This window comes from Mobula birostris, chromosome 23 (assembly GCF_030028105.1).
Source record: "Mobula birostris isolate sMobBir1 chromosome 23, sMobBir1.hap1, whole genome shotgun sequence".
Lineage (NCBI taxonomy): Eukaryota > Metazoa > Chordata > Chondrichthyes > Myliobatiformes > Myliobatidae > Mobula > Mobula birostris.
In genome coordinates, this window is record NC_092392.1 from 13,021,553 (window position 1) to 13,039,270 (window position 17,718).

The following is a 17,718-nucleotide window of genomic DNA, read 5'->3' on the forward strand; positions in this document are numbered from 1 at the left end:
AGGGAGTTGCATATTATGGCATGAATGGATTTTCATTTGAATTCTGATGGTTAATGTTGCAACTTCATATATTGTTTGAATAACCTGCGGATTATTATTCTATTATTGGGCTACCACTTTTGTGAATCAAAATCAGGTTTAAAATCACTGGCATGAGTGAAATTTGTTAGTTTGCATCAGCAGTACAGGGCAATACATAAAAATATAATTACACTATATATAAAAATTAAATTAAGTAAGTAGTGCAAAAAAGAGCCAAAAATAGCGAGGTAGTGGCCATGGGGTTGGTCATTGTCCATTCAGAAATCTGATGGTGGAGGGAAGAAACTGTTCCTGGAACAGTGTGTGTGCCTTCAAGCTCCTGTACCTCTTCCTTAATGGTAACAATGAGAGGAGGGCATGTCCTGGGTGATGGGAGTCCTTAATGATAGATGCTGCCTCTTTGAGGCATCACCTTTTGAAGATATTCTCAATGCTGGGGAGGCTAGTACTCATGATGAAGATGACTATGTTTGCAGCCCTCTGTAGCTTTCTCTGATCCTGTGCGGTGACCCCTGCATCAGATGGTGATTCAACCAGTTAGAATGTTCACAACAGTACATCTGTAGAAATTTGCTAGTCTTTGTGACATACGAAATCTCCTCAAACTTCTAATGAAATGTAGCCACTGATGTGCCTTCATTGTAATTGCATCAATATGTTCAGCCCATGATAGATCCTCAGAAATGTTGACACCCAGGAACTTGAAACTGCTCACCTTTTCCACTGCTGATCCTTCGATAAGGACTGACATGTGTCATCTCAACTTCCCCTTCCTGAAGTCCACAGTCAAGTTCTTGGTCTTATTGATGTTGCGTGCAAGGTTGTTGTCACGACATCATTCAACCCACTGATCGATTTACTTCTGTACTTGTCATGATCTGAGATTCTGCCAACAATACTTGTGTCAAAGGCAAATTTAAGATGCCATCTGAGCTGTGCTTAACCACACAGTCATAGGTGGAGAGAGAGTAGAGCAGTGGGCTTAGCACACATCCTTGAGGTGTGTCGGTGTTGATTGTTAACGAGGAGATGTTATTTCCAATCTGCAATGACTGTGGTCTCCCGATAAGGAAATCAAGGATCCAGTTACAGGGGCGCAGGTTTTGAAGCTTGTTGATGAGTAAGATCAGAAAATTGAGCATTTGGTTAGGAATTTACTGTGGAGATGGAGGAAAAGAGTTAACATTTCAGGCTAATAATCTTTAATATCTTGAGGAGCTTACTTTGCAATATTGGACAGGGAATCATATGGAAAATTGAGGTTCTGTAGTGAGCAGATCTACAAATGTTTGTATTTGCAAAATAGATAAATTGATGCTTTATTGATCCCAAATGAAATTACAGTGTCACAGTAGCATTACAAGTACACAGATATAAATGTTTGAAGAGAAGTAGAAAGAATAAAAAAAAGTTGCCACATACAGTCTAATAGGAGGGTGTCATCACTTCCCCAGCTATAGGCTCATTATAGAGCCTAATGGCAGAGGGTAAGAATGACCTCGTATAGCGCTCTTTGGAGCAGTGCAGTTGTCTTATGCTATTACTGAAAGTGCTCTTATGTTCAGCCAAGGTGGCATGCATAACAGAGCCAGTCTTTCTAATCAGTTTATTGAGCCTGTTGACATCACCTGTGATGCCAATTCCCTAGCATACCACCCTATAGAAGATTGTACTGGCAGCAACAGACTGATAGAACATGTGAAGGAGAGAGGCCTGCATACTCCAAATGTCCTCAGAAAGTAGAGGCGACTCTGACGCTTATACATGGCCTCTGTGTTGGTGCTCCACTCAAGTCTGTTTGTGGTCATTACTTCACTGGAAACACCAAACACATACGTTGAATATATGACCACAACTAAAAAGTAGAACCAAGTCAGTATTTAAGTGAGCAGGAGTGCTTGAGGTCTGAGGTTGTTGAGGTATGGTGAATTGTTGCCATTCCTGAGCTTGCATGGGAAGACTGAGCAAAGTTAGCATTTCAGGTCAGTAATCTTAATTGGGTATTGGGAAGAAGTAAAATATAATTTTTAAATTACAGAACTGGGAAAGGTGCATTAGAGAAAGAGTTCTGTGAAAGAGTAGAATAAGAGAAAGAAGTGATTAAGGAACTGACCAGGGTATTTCAGAAGAGATGTCCTCTTTGGACTGCTGTGAGGAGTGGTGAAAGTACTTTTTGTATGACACTGAGCAAGAACAGAGGTGGAGAACTTGGAACAGATAGTTGGAGGCCCTTCAGCCATGGTGGATCAGTCTCCTTTGCTGTTTAGAAACAAAGATGCTTAATTGTGATTTCTAGATGGTGACTGAAGGAAGGGTTGGAGATTGCTGCAGCAGCAGTGGGAAGACGTAGGCCAGCATAAGATTTGACTCTAGTATAAATAATTGGTATTTAGGGTACCAGGCAGTCACAGGGAAAAGTAATGCAAGATTCATAATTTTATTAGAGTTCAGAAAAGAACCACAAAAAAGATGAATATTCTAATTATCTGTTCATTGTATTTGCAATAATTTCAGAGTGGAAAAGGGTGGGGGGGGGTATGGCAAATTCTGAACTGTTCAGTGGTTGTCCTGTGGCTCTGAACTGTGAAAAAAATCAAGACAAAAGATGCAATATACTCTTTCAATTAATACACATAAACAGTATGCAACGATCTGTGCTGTTTTATCTCTTTATTACAGAGACTGAAGTGTGGCTATTGTTTTCAAAATGTTTAGTCCCACATTGCACTGACTGGAAGTGTTGGCTCATGGACAGCTGTTGTGCTGATTAAATGCAAAATGGGTTGTCATCAGAGTAGCGATGACTTGGTAGTTTACACTGTTAGTTATTGAGGGTGGTCCTCAAAGTCCATCATAAAAGTATGGAGTAATGGGTAAAAACATTTTGTGCTGTCAGTCATTTTACAAAACTACACTGGATTGAGGTGCTACTGCAGTATTTTGAGTCATTAAAAAAAGAACCACTTTCACGATGGATTCCTAATGCCTTTCTATTACTTTGGAAATCCTAGAGACCCAACTTAAATGATAACTTTTAAGATTTCTTAAATTTGTTTGTGAAATAAGTATCAATTATATTAGATCAGGTGCACATTAATATTCTACAGGACTTAGCATTTTATAGCTTTTCACTAGAAAGGAGTGGGACTTTGTGGAAATACTTCATTTTATGTATTAAACACCCATGTGATGTTTGACCACTTCAGTTCTCCATATATATTGGTGAGCAGTGACTGACACTGCTGGAAATCTAGTCTGTAGATAGTCATTAAAATTTATGCTAATGGCATGGAATATGCTTTTCACACGTGAATTATACAGCAAGTAACTGGCACAGTTGTAGTTACTTGTCACTGACACTTCTAGAAAGAGCTAGGTGAGAACAGTGTCAAGCATAACTTTTATGTCTTCAGTAATTGAATACTTTTTCTTTATTGATGTTTCATTCTAGATGAGAATAATAAATCTTTGGGGTCCATTATGAGATGATGAACAGTATTTAAAATTTTAGATTCTTAAAAGGAGTATGAAAAAATATTCAGCTCTTTAATCTAGATTTGATTTTTGTTTCATTGTTCTCAAGTTTTTTTGAGTTTTGACAGGTTCTCACTTGATCATTAACCATTCACTGCAGGCCTTTTTGATTGATGTGGATTGAGCAGCATCTGGACTTTATTTGCAGATTAAACATAGAAATCTCTTCGGTGCTCAGCTCCATCATCACTGTAGGGCAAATTATCCAAATGCTTTCACTTTCTGGGGATGGGCAGGGACAGTATTTGTGCATAGTTGATGTTCCTATGTAAGCTCATTCCCAAATATTAGGGCTTTGAAGACTATTTTCAGGTTGAAGACTATAAGCCTTAATGTTTTTATTGGCATGACATGCAAAGATACAGAAGGAGCCAGGCACATGCAGTACATAAATAGCACACTCATACCTCTGACATGAAATACTGCTATGGAAAGGAGACCCTATGAAAATGCTGAATTAAAGTCTCATTTGGAGGTTTCCGGCTGGCTGAAGCATCAGTTGCAGGACTCTAAAGCTGCTTTCAGAACATTTAAAGTATCAATCTCTCTTTGGGAAAGTACTGCCTTTCCATTATTGGTGATTTTCCCCTTGCATTTCTTCTTCCCACCACACACTTGTTTGGTATAATCACCTAACCCTTTGCCTTGCATTAATAACCTCACCCTGACACAGACTTTGTGCTTTAGAATATCACAGACAGTCCTTAAATTACCATGGAGTTTAGTTAGTCTTTGGACGGAGCAAGGAATAAGTATCCGTGGTCAAATGAGGCAAGGAGTGTGAGCTGGTGGCTTGGAGAAGTGATTCCTGGAAGCTAGCTGCTAATATTTAGCAAAATGGTTACTTGTGAGTAATTTGGGATTGGGATGATGGGAAAGTCTTAAGAGAAAAATAGGCATCCGTTAGTCTCGAGAGACCATGGATTTGCGCCTCAGAAGGTTTCCAGGGCGCAGGCCTGGGCAAGGTTGTATAGAAGACCGGCAGTTGCCCATGCTGTAAGTCTCTGCTCTCCACGCCACCGATGTTGTCCAAGGGAATGGCACTAGGGCCGATACAGCTTGGCACTGGTGTCGTCACAGAGCAAGTGCCTTGATCAAGGACACAACACGCTGCCTCAGCTGAGGCTTGAACTAGCGACCTTCAGATCGCTAGACCAATGCCTTAACCACTTGGCCACACACCAACACAAGAACAAATGCCTATTCTCCTCCTGTCACTTCCATATCTCTTGTCTTGGTGCAGAGAGCCATTGAGCTTTATTCTTCAACTGCCTCTTCCTATCCCCAAAGGAAATGCCCTGAAATATTTTTGTTATAGATTCCCCAAGGCCTTGTTAATTCAGAATCTAAGATCTCGAGACTTGCAGCTTGCATTTCAATTTCAATTTGTAGAGGGTAGGGATGCTGAACATCTCATGGGAAGCTGGATTTCAGCAGTTCAGAATTTAACGACTGCCGATTTTTTTTAATGTCTGGGAAATTGTTAATAAACTAATCAAAATTTTCTTTCTGGTTTATTTTTGCTTTTCTTGTCAGTAATGTATTACTTTTGCTGTTCTTTAAGGTATTTTGTGACCTCTTGCTCTCAACATTTCATTTCTCATATTTGTCATTGTTCGGCCTCCTGCTCAGTTCTGTGTACTTTTTCCTCCGTGCATTCAAATTCCAACTGCATAATCGCACTGCAGATTTATGCCATGTGCACAAAAATGGCAGCACCAAATTTGTTGCATGCAGTCCTGGTTTGATAGTGTACAAGGTCAGTTTTGAGCCATGCTTTTGAATTATAAAATACATTTGTTGGAATTTTTAATCCACTAATGAATTATGACAGCTTGAATCTAGGTATGGAGCCCTATTTGCCTAAATATTTTTGATTTATCTAATTAATGTTGTAAATGTATTTGCTAATTACTGCTAATACACTTTGTTTTTTCTACTTGATAGAACAATGTTACTACGAATGATATAATTCACAACTTTCATGTTATTGTGTATCTTGTGTTAATTAGAATTTGTTGGAGTGTCTGTTAATGGATCTTGCGCTCCTGTTGCTGTGAACAATCATACAAGTGTTTAATCTTGATATTAAGATGGTGCTGTTAATATTTTGAAGATCAGTTGGCACCTTTCAAAGAGGAACACTATCCTTTATCATTCTATTTTTAACAAAAATGAAATCATTGCTGATTAAAATCAGTCAAAGATGTTTAGATACTCTACTAAAGCTGCCTCATCCAATAAGTGATGGCACACAACTTGGATAATTTTATATTATTATCAAATAAAATAAGTGAATGACTAACACTTGAGTAGCACTACCTGTGTCCAAAATAAAAGTCAAGTCTGTAGATTTGTTAATACATTGCTACTCTCCACTAAACTTTCTCCCTCTGTATGAAGCAGTGTTTCAGTTCTCAAAAATAATTTGTGAGTAATATGTGTTCAGATCATGGAGGCTCTGACAATAACTGTCCCAGACTGACATACAAAATATCGTGGATTATTTTGTGATGTTTTAATTAATCAGAAAACATTGCTGCACCCAGGCCTTGACTAGTATTATATAAAAATGAGCTCTCAGTCACAGAGAGCTTCTTGATTGTGAATGTGTAACCTGTACTGAGCATTGTTCCAATCGCTCAGCTCAGTCACTTCTTTGCTGAACTTTGTCCATAATTTAGCATTAGTTTTGAATAATTAAAATTTAAATCGGGTATGGATTTTTAAATTTAGTCCAGCTTGTACTGAGACCTGTTTTGAACTTTGGGATATCACAGCTCCAGTGACACAGGTCAATTCTGACTTGGATGCTGTCTTCGTGGAGTTCTTATTTTCTCCCTGGATGCCCCAGCTTCCTCTATCATTCCAAAAAATTTAGGTTGATAAGTTAATGTGTCACCGATGTTGAAATTGTAGCGTCAGAGAGGCAACATAGAAATGTGTTGGGCCCAAGCAACCATTTATTCTAATCTCACTTTTATGCTACCCAGATTCCTATCAACCCCTCTGGATTCAACTATTGCCTTGCCTAACGGCAGTTTACAGCAGCCAGTTAATCTACCAACCCACACATCTGGGGTGTGGTGGGGAGGGTAGGGTGAATTCAGAGCATCAGGAGAAAACACATGATGTCATAAAGAGTGCATGGAAATTCCACTCGGAGGTCAGGATTGAACCTAGGTTGTTGGTGTGCTTACTGCAAAGTGGTAGAATCTTGGGTGTTCATGGTATTGTAGGGAGAGTGAAATGGGATTACTGGAGGATTAATGTGAGTGCTTGGAATGGGCTGAACAAAAAACAGTCCAACACTGGAATAGGTCCTTTTCACCCACAATATCTGTGCTGAACATAATGCTGAATTAATTAATTTAATTAAATTAATTAAATCTCTTTTGCCTGTACGTGATCCATATCCCTCTATTATCAGCATGTTCCTGTGCTATCTAACAATGCCTTAAACTCCACTTTTATGTCCACTTTTATCACTACTCCTGACAGCCCCTCAATAAAACAGTCCCTCATGTTTCCTTTAAACTTTTCTGAGATTAACTGCATGTGCTGTCATATTTATATTTCTGTCGGGGGGCGGGGAGTTCTGATTGTCTACCTTATCTTTGCCATTATAAATGTTATTAACCTCAGATCAGATCACCCCTCAGCCTCTAACACTCCAGAGAAAACAACCCAGGTTTGTCCAATGTCTCCTTGTAGCTTGTACTCTCTAATCCAGGCAATATCCTGGTAAACCTCTTCTAACCCTTTACAAAGCCTTCACATCCTTCCTGAAATGGCAGGACCAGAATTGCACATGAAATTATGTGTGACCTAACCAAAGTTTTTTTTTTATATATAGCTACAACATGATTCTCTGACTCTTGTGCTCGATGCACTGACCAATGAAAGCAACCATTCCATACTCTGCCTTTACCATCTCTATACTTGTATGGCAACTTTCAGTATGTAATGGACTTGAACCCCAAGAGTCTTGCCATTAACTGTATACTTTCCCCTTACATTAGACCCCCCCCCCAAACTGCACCAGCTCACATGTGTTTGGATTAAACTAAATCCTTCCTGGTGAGGTAGCACTTGACATGTGAATCTAGTGGTGTCATTTCTTCAAAGGTTAGTTTATTATCAAAGTATATTGAAATTCTTCTTCCCTGGGTAACCATGAAACCAAGAAAGAAAAGGAAAGGCAGCACGATCAACCCTAAATCCTCCCCTCCCCACACAAAAAAGCAAACTAAAATGGAACAAGTATGTCAACCCCCCACCCCCAAATCACCCCTCCCCACACAAAGAAAAATGAACAAAAAGGAACAGGCACATCAACCCCCAAATTCTGTCTCCCCCCCCCCCGGCAGAAAAAATAACAAGAAAGATTGGAAAAAAAACACAGAATACAAAAAAACTAGGACAGAAAAAAAGTCTGAAGTCCACATTCTAAATGCAGAAAACTGAGCAACATTCTCCAAGCTCAACGGCAGGCTCTCCCCTCTCCGGGAGCGTAGCAGAGTGACACTCAGTGATCAAGAGGCAAGCAACCGGTGTTCACCTTTTGCATTTGCCTCAATGTTTCAATCTACCTTGTCGTTTTAATTGGCACGCAATGGAAGCTTTAATCAGCAAAATGGAGTCAAACGTTGTCTTGCCTACAGCCTGCCAGCCATGAGGGTCGTGCACTTTGTCTCTGCTTCCTGGAATCCCAAGGCCACCCAAACAACAAATTACAGGCTTCGACAGTTCCAGAATCACATCCAAGAAGAAAAACAAACATAAGAGACTTAACAGAAGTGAAATATATGCTTTCATGATCTATCCAGAAGTTGACCAAAGGAGCATTGTATGCAGGGACCATCTTGACCAGATTCTTGTATCTGATTCTCCCACTACAGCCTACCCTACATTGATGAGACCTGACACAGATTGAACGATCAGTTCATCGAGCACTTTTGTTCCACCTACCAAATCAGTTAGGATCCCCTGTTGACCAGTCATTTTAATTCTACCTCCCGTTCCCACACTGACATGTTTGTGTCCAGAGCCGCCTCTACTGCTAATTTGAGGCTAGATACAAATTGGAGGAACAGCACCTCATATTGTGTATTAGTATTCTCCAATCTGATGGCATCAATATCGGTTTCTCTAACTGTAGTGACCACTCCCCTCTGTTCCTCCCCCACTTTATTTTCCCTTATTGCTCTGTGCCCTTTACCCCTTCTCTTTCCTGTCTCCTGTCCACATGACCTGCCCATGGCCCACACCTTCCTCCTCTGGTTACTCACCTCCTTACCTTTAATTCATGGTCTCCTGTGCTTTCCTATCAGATTGCATTTTCCTCAGCCCTTTGCCTCTTTCACCTATCACTTCTCGCTTTGTACATCATTCTCAATTCTCCAACCTCCCTCACCTACCTGCCTTCCTCTCTCACCTGGATTTGCCTATCACAGGCCAGCTTGTGCTTCTTCCCCCCTGTCCCCACCCTCTTATTCTGGCTGCTGCCCTCTTTCATTTCATTCCTGATGAAAGGTCTCTGTCTGAAATGTCACCTGCTCACTTCCCTTCATAGATGCTGCCTAACCTGCTGAGCTCCACCAGCACTTTGTGTCTCTGTCTCTGTCTCTCATTGGACTCCCAACTCTGCCCTGAACAAGTATCACACTGCTAGCTTTGGTGTAAACCTGCTTGATGGTTTGCATCTGCTTCTGGCCTGTGTTGTATCTCTTCATTGTGGTCCACAGTGCATCATCCGCACCCTATAGAATGCCTTATAGAAGTCTATGAACACGTGGAAGATGTCCTGTTGATGTTGGTTGTTTTTCTCCCACAGTACGTAGAGGTTGAATATCTGTTCTGTTGTACTTTTTCCACTTCTGAATCCAGCCTGCTCTTCGTGATTATTTCTTCTTCCTGTGGTTTCAGTCTGTTTAAGATGACTTTCAACATCACTTTGCTTGCATGGTTGATAAGACTTGTGGTTCTATAATTCTGGCACTGCTGCAGGCTGCCTTTCTTAGGGAGAGTGAGTAATTTTGTCCATTTTGTTGGCCATTCCCCAGTCTGCCAGATTTCGGTGAGGACATCTATCATTGTTTCTCCTTCATGTTTTATCAGCTCAGCCAGGATGTTGTCTATTCTTACAGCTTTCCCATTCTTCAGCAATCTTATGGCTGCTTCTACTTCTTCCCGCAGAATTGGAAAGTCATCATCATTTTTGAAGAATCCTGTCTTGCGAGTATGCTGGGGTCTTTTTGGGTACAATTGTTGTGAAGGTCTGAACAAAGCTCAGTCCATCTGTTGAGAATGCCTTCATCTTCTGTGAGACAGTTTCCTTCTTCTCTTGGATGGTGCTGACTCATGGCTGTCTCTGTCTTTGTTTAGTGAGGTTCCTCACAATTTGAAATTGCATTCCTGCTCTTGTTCTTGTTCAGACTGTCTTCTTTCTCTGTACCCTATCTGTTGTGTTCTTAGTTTTCTTTAAGTCTCTCCTAGTGTCACACATTTTAAGATCTCCTCTGTTATCTAGGGTTGGGTTTCTGGCTATCTTTTCCAAGTATCTCATTGGCTGTTTCTGTCATCACTTCACTGAATCTAGCTATCTAGCTTCAGCATCTTTGTCAAGTGTCAGCAGTGGGGCAATTCTTCCGCCAACTAAAACTTTAAAAGATTCAGCAATGGAGAGGTCCTTCAGTCTGTCCAAATTGAATTTTATTCTGGTGTTCTTGGGCTTCTTGTTTCAGCAAATAAAATTCATCTGTGTAATTTAGCGTGTCCCTTGTCTTCATGTGTCTTCATGTTAACTGTCGTGGGGTCTACTGGACCTCTTTTATTTTTCTGGAATTTTCTGAATGCTTATTACTGGGTGTGCACTGCCTGATAACTGTCCAGAAGCCTGAACTGTGGCTACTGTTCAGTGGGTATGGGCCATCAGATATTTTCAAACTACCCCCCCCCCCCCACTAAACACGTAGAGTCTGAATTGGTACCCATGTTTAGATTTTTTGTGCAAATTCGTTCTCTGTTGCACTGCAATGAATAAATGGGGCCTGAACAGCTGCACAAAGTATGTAACGTCCCTTCAGAGCTCAAGATGAAAGTCTATTTCTATTAAACAAAAGAGTAAATATGTCAGTTGGGCCAGGAAGATGGTGACAGGAATGTAAATGCTTTTACAAACTAGCTGAGGTAAGGTCCGTAAGAGGCAAGTTGGACATTCCCGTCACAAACTTTGGATCTCGAGTCTGAGGCACTAGATGTTTCCCCGCAATGTGCTTGCTTTCCCCTGGCTGCATTATTTACATGATAAATACTTTTATCTGTATTATATATTGTAAATAACAGCATATTTGTTTTGGGGTGTGCTGAATAACAAGATTTTTGTACACAAGACTAGATAAATAAAAAGCAGACTTTTGGATAGCTTCACTAGAATTTGGAATTTGTAAGAAATTTTCAGTTGATATGTTCTCAGTGAACTGTTGCCAGTGCTTAAAATAGAAAGGTTTGCTGCAATGCAGCTTAGAATTGCTGTTTGTGCAGTAGAGCTGAACTGCATGTCTGAAACTGTACATGTGGTGAAAGCCCCTAATTACTTCTTGACTCTATTTCATTATTTTGAATACTGTCTTTCAGCTTGTATCACATTAGCATGTCTGTGGGTGGTTTGATTGAAAGTGGTACAGGTCTTATTGAGGGAGGGTTTTTTTTTCATTGGTTTTGGATCTTTCCCCACCCACAGTATATTTTACCTAATCATTTGCATGTTTGCTTGAGAACTTGGACAATTTGCAGACCATATGTAACTGTTAATTAATGCTTGTGTTTGTTCACTTCTTGAATGTGGTTACTATTGTACCTTCATAGTCTGAAATAAAATTTCCCACTAAGGAAATTGTTTTTTCTGATATGTATGAAATTCAAATGTATTGAGACAATGAGAATTATAAAGCTTTATGCAGAGAGAGACAATGTCTAGACTGTTCAGATGCAGGGTTTGTATTGGGCTTGGCTGGTTTGGATGGGAAGTTCTTGGTAGTGTGGAGAGAGGATCTTCCTGGAGAGTTGGGTGAGGAAATGATGAGGTTGGTAGGGGGTGTGGCCCACATTAACTGTGCATTCATTTCTTACCACCATAATTTCACTATCAGTATATTAACACTGGTGAGATAGAATTTGAGATAGGATATTCCTAATAAGTAAAGTGATCTCTATTCACAAACTGCAGCTAGTATGAGTATTTTCAGTATTAAATACTTGCTGTATGCCCTCAGTTCCTATGTAAAATTATTTCCTGTCTTAATTTTTATTACTAATTTCTGCTTTCACATGTTTAATATAAACTTTGTTTTAATTAACCCTCTGCCAGTATTGTTCCCATGCCTTCATTTTGCAGTCTTGGTAGTCATCCCTAGGCTACAGGAGTCAGAACACTGGGTCACTGTCAAGAGAGGGAAGGGAAATGCCCGGATAGTGGAGAGCACCCCTGTGGCTGTCCCCGTCAGCAACAAATATCTTGTTCTGGATGCTGTTGAGGGGGATGACCTGACAGGGGACGCCCACAGTGACCGGGTCTCTGGCACTGAGCCTGACGCTGTTGTGCATGAGAGAAGGAGGGAGAAGAGAAATGCGGTAGTCGTGGGGGATTCCATAGTCAGGGGAACAGACAGGAGATTCTGTGTGCCTGACAGAGATACCCGCATGGTGTGTTGCCTCCCAGGTGCCAGGGTACGGGATGTCTCAGATCGGGTCCTGAATATTCTAAAGGGGGAGGGTGAGCAGCCAGATGTCTTGGTACATGTTGGTACCAATGACATAGATAGGACAAAGGAGGAGGTCCTGAAGAGAGATTTCCAGGAGTTAGGAAGGAAGTTGAGAAGCAGGACCTCCAGGGTAGTAATCTCGGGATTGCTACCTGTGCCACGTGCTAGCGAGGGCAAGAGTAGTCGGATCAGGCAGATGAATGCCTGGCTGAGAGACTGGTGTAGGGGGCAGGGCTTCAGAGTCTTGGATAATTGGGATCTCTTCTGGGGGAAGTATGACCTGTTCAAAAAGGACAGGTTACACCTGAACCCGAAGGGGACCAATATCCTGGCGGGAAAGTTTAATAGAGCTGTTAGGGAGGGTTTAAACTAATTTGGCAGGGTGATGGGAACCGGAATGATAGAGCGGAGGAAGGGGAAAACAGAAATAAATCTAAGATAGTGAGCAGTAAAGATGTCAGGAAAGACAGGCAGGTGATGGGGCAAATGTGTAGCCATTGGGATGAGTTGCAGTGCAATAAAGTTGCAGTGAAATCAAAGCAAAAAGTATCAAATACTGGTCTTAAGGTGTTGTACTTAAATGCACGCAGCATAAGAAATAAGGTGGATGATCTTGTTGTACAGCTACAGATTGGCAGGTATGATATTGTGGCCATCACTGAGACCTGGCTAAAGGATGCATGTCTCTGGGAGCTGAACGTCCAAGGATACACGGTGTATCAGAAGGATAGGAAGGTAAGCAGAGGGGAGGCGTGGCTTTATTGGTAAGAAATAATATTAAATCATTAGAAAGAGGTGATATAGGATCGGAAGGTGCAGAATCTTTATGGGTTGAGCTAAGGAATAGCAGGGGTAAAAGGATGGCAGTTATTTATAGGCCTCCAAACAGCTGCAGGGATGTGGACTACAAATTACAACTGGAAATAGAAAAGGCTTGTCAGAAGGGCAGTGTTATGATAATTGTGGGGGATTTTAACATGCGAGTAGATTGGAAAAATCAGGTCGGCACTGGATCCCAAGAGAGAGAATTTGTAGAATGTCTGCGAGATGGCTTTTTAGAACAGCTTGTTGTTGAGCCCACTAGGGGATCGGCTGTACTGGATTGGGTATTGTGTAATGAACCGGAGGTGATTGGAGAGGTTGAGGTGAAGGAACCCTTAGGAGGCAGTGATCATAACATGATTGAGTTCACTGTGAAATTAGAAAAAGAGAAGCCGAAATCTGATGTGTCGGTGTTTCAGTGGAGTAAAGGAAACTACAGTGGCATGAGAGAGGAACTGGCCAAAGTTGACTGGAAAGAGACACTGGCGGGAAAGACGGCAGAGCAGCAGTGGCTGGAGTTTATGCGAGAAATGAGGAATGTGCAAGACAGGTATATTCCAAAAAAGAAGAAATTTTCGAGTGGAGAAAGGATGCAACCGTGGTTGACAAGAGAAGTCAAAGCCAAAGTTAAAGCTAAGGAGAGGGCATACAAAGAAGCAAAAATTAGTGGGAAGACAGAGGATTGGGAAGTCTTTAAAACCTTACAAAAGGAAACCAAGAAGGTCATTAAGAAAGAAAAGATTAACTATGAAAGGAAACTAGCAAATAATATCAAAGAGGATACTAAAAGCTTTTTCAAGTATATAAAGAGTAAAAGACAGGTGAGAGTAGATATAGGACCGATAGAAAATGATACTGGAGAAATTGTAATGGGAGATGAGGAGATGGCAGAGGAACTGAACAAGTATTTTGCATCAGTCTTCACTGAGGAAGACAGCAGGATACCGGACACTCAAGGGTGGCAGGGAAGAGAAGTGTGCGCAGTCGCAATTACTACAAAGAAAGTACTCAGGAAGCTGAATAGGCTAAAGGTCGATAAATCTCCTGGACCAGATGGAATGCACCCTCATGTTCTGAAGGAAGTAGCTGTGGAGATTGCGGAGGCATTAGTGATGATCTTTCAAAAGTCGATAGATTCTGGCATGGTTCCGGAAGACTGGAAGATTGCAAATGTCACTCCGCTATTTAAGAAGGGGGCAAGGAAGCAAAAAAGAAATTATAGACCTGTTAGCTTGATGTCGGTGGTTGGGAAGTTGTTGGAGTCGATTGTCAAGGATGAGGTTACAGAGTACCTGGAGGCATATGACAAGATAGGCAGAACTCAGCATGGATTCCTTAAAGGAAAATCCTGCCTGACAAACCTATTACAATTTTTTGAGGAAATTACCAGTAGGCTAGACAAGGGAGATGCAGTGGATGTTGTATATTTGGATTTTCAGAAGGCCTTTGACAAGGTGCCACACATGAGGCTGCTTAACAAGATAAGAGCCCATGGAATTACAGGAAAGTTACATACGTGGATAGAGCGTTGGCTGATTGGCAGGAAACAGAGAGTGGGAATAAAGGGATCCTATTCTGGTTGGCTGCCGGTTACCAGTGGTGTTCCACAGGGATCAGTGTTGGGGCTGCTTTTTACATTGTACATCAACGATTTGGATTATGGAATAGATGGCTTTGTGGCTAAGTTTGCTGACGATACGAAGATAGGTGGAGGGGCCGGTAGTGCTGAGGAAACGGAGAGTCTGCAGAGAGACTTGGATAGATTGGAAGAATGGGCAGAGAAGTGGCAAATGAAGTACAAATGTTGGAAAGTGTATGGTTATGCACTTTGGCAGAAAAAATAAACGGGCAGGCTATTATTTAAATGGGAAAAGAATTCAAAGTTCTGAGATGCAACGGGACTTGGGAGTCCTCGTACAGGATTCCCTTAAAGTTAACCTCCAGGTTGAGTTGGTAGTGAAGAAGGCGAATGCAATGTTGGCGTTCATTTCTAGAGGAATAGAGTGTAGGAGCAGGGATGTGATGTTGAGGCTCTATAAGGCGCTGGTGAGACCTCACTTGGAGTACTGTGGGCAGTTTTGGTCTCCTTATTTAAGAAAGGATGTGCTGACGTTGGAGAGGGTACAGAGAAGCTTCACTAGAATGATTCCGGGAATGAGAGGGTTAACATATGAGGAACGTTTGTCCGCTCTTGGACTGTATTCCTTGGAGTTTAGAAGAATGAGGGGAGACCTCATAGAAACATTTCGAATGTTAAAAGGCATGGACAGAGTGGATGTGGCAAAATTGTTTCCCATGATGGGGGAGTCTAGTACGAGAGGGCATGACTTCAGGATTGAAGGGCGTCCTTTCAGAACAGAAATGCGAAAAAATTTTTTTAGTCAGAGGGTGGTGAGTCTATGGAATTTGTTGCCACGGGCAGCAGTGGAGGCCAAGTCATTGGGTGTATTTAAGGCAGAGATTGATAGGTATCTGAGTAGTCAGGGCATTAAAGGTTATGGTGAGAAGGTGGGGCAGTGAGACTAAATAGGATAAAATGGATCAGCTCATGATAAAATGGCAGAGCAGACTCGATGGGCCGAATGGCCTACCTCTGCTCCTTTGTCTTATGGTCTTATGGTTTATTTACTTTGGGCAACTAGTTTTAAGGAAGAAGAAATATATCAGAATCGGAATCAGATTTATTATCACCGGCATGTGACGTGAAATTTGTTAACTTGGCAGCAGTTCAATGCAATACATAATCTAGCAGAGAGAGAGAGAGATAATAATAATAAATAAAATAAAACATAATACATAAACAAGTAAATCAATTGCATATCTTGAATAGATTATTAAAAATGTGCAAAAACAGAAATACTGTATATTAAAAAAGTAAGGTAGTGTCCAAAGCTTCAAAGTCCATTCAGGAATCAGATGGCAGAGGGGAAGAAGCTGTCCTGAATCGCTGAGTGTGTGCCTTCAGGCTTCTGTATCTCCTACCTGATGGTAACAGTGAGAAAAGGGCATGCCCTGGCTGCTGGAGGTTCTTAATAATGGACGCTGCCTTTCTGATACACCGCTCCCCAAAGGTGTCCAGGGTACTTTGTAGGCTAGTACCCAAGATGGAGCTGACTAGATTTACAACCTTCTGCAGCTTCTTTCGGTCCTGTGCGGTAGCCCCTCCATACCAGACAGTGATGTAGCCTATCAGAATGCTCTCCATGGTACAACTATAGAAGTTTTTGAGTGTATTTGTTGACATGCCAAATCACTTCAAACTCCTAATAAAGTATAGCTGCTGTCTTGCCTTCTTTATGACTACATCAGTGTGTTGGAACCAGGTTAGATCCTCAGAAATCATGACACCCTGGAACTTGAAGAATGAGGAAATGGTGGAATGATAGAATGGTTGAAATGGGAAAAATTGCACTGCTAAATAAGCTAAGAGCTCATGGAGTTGTATTTGGCCTTTAGGAAAGCTTTTGATAAGGTGCTACATGAGGTATCAACTAAAACTGAAGCATGTGGGATTGGTGGGATTGGTGTAATTGTGTCTGTTGAAAGTATTCACCCCCCCCCCCCCCCAGAAGTTTTCATGTTTTATTGTTTTACAACATTGAATCACAGTGAATTTAATTTGGCTGTTCTGACATTGATCAACAGAAAGACTCTTGTGTATCAAAGTGAAAACAGATCTCTACAAAGTGGTTTAAATTAATTACAAATATAAAACACAAAATAATTGATTCATAAGTATTCACCTCCCTTTAATATGACACACCAACTGGTGCAGCCAATTGGTTTTAGAAGTCACATAAATAGTTAAATGAATCTATTTTTGGAGACCTGTGTGCAATTAAGGTGTTTAAATTGATTGTAGTAAAAATATACCTTTATCTAGAAGGTATGGTGAGTCAGTATTGTGGCAAGAATTACACCATGAAGAAAAAGCACTCCAAGCAACCCCACAAAAAGGTTATTGAAAAGCACAAGTCAGGAGATAGCTACAAGAAAATGTCCAAGTCACTGAATACAGTTGTCAATCATCAAGAAAGAGAAAGAATATGGCACAGCTGTAAATCTGCCTAGAGCAGGTTGTCCTCAAAAAGTGAGTGACTGTGCAAGAAGGGAATTAGTATGGGAGGCCACCAAGAGACTTATGACAACTCTGGAGGAGCTTCAGTGGCTGAGATGGGAGAAATTACCCATACAACAACTGTTGCCTGGTTGCTTCACCAGTTACACCTTTTTGGGAAAGTGGCAAAGAGAAAGCCACTGTTGGGGGAAGAAAATCTCGCGTGAAATCTTGTCTGGAGTTTGCCAGAAGGCATGTGGGAGACTGAAATCAGCTGGAAGAAGGTTCGATGGTCTAATGAAACCAAAATTGAGCTTTTTGGCCATCAGGCTAAATGCTATGTTTGTTGTAAGCCAAACACCTCAGCATCAAAAACGTCTCGGCCTGAAACGTCGACTGTACCTCTTCCTAGAGATGCTGCCTGGCCTGCTGCGTTCACCAGCAACTTTGATGTGTGTTGCTTCCATCCCTACTGTGAAGCATTGTGTTGGCTGCATC

General features: G+C 41.2%; 1 protein-coding gene across 2 annotated transcripts in view; it reads left to right on the forward strand.

The window, feature by feature from the left end:
* Positions 1 to 17,718, forward strand: part of sbf1 (SET binding factor 1) — a 197,680-nt gene that overhangs the window by 28,969 nt on the left and 150,993 nt on the right. The gene's annotated exons all lie outside the window — the stretch shown is intronic.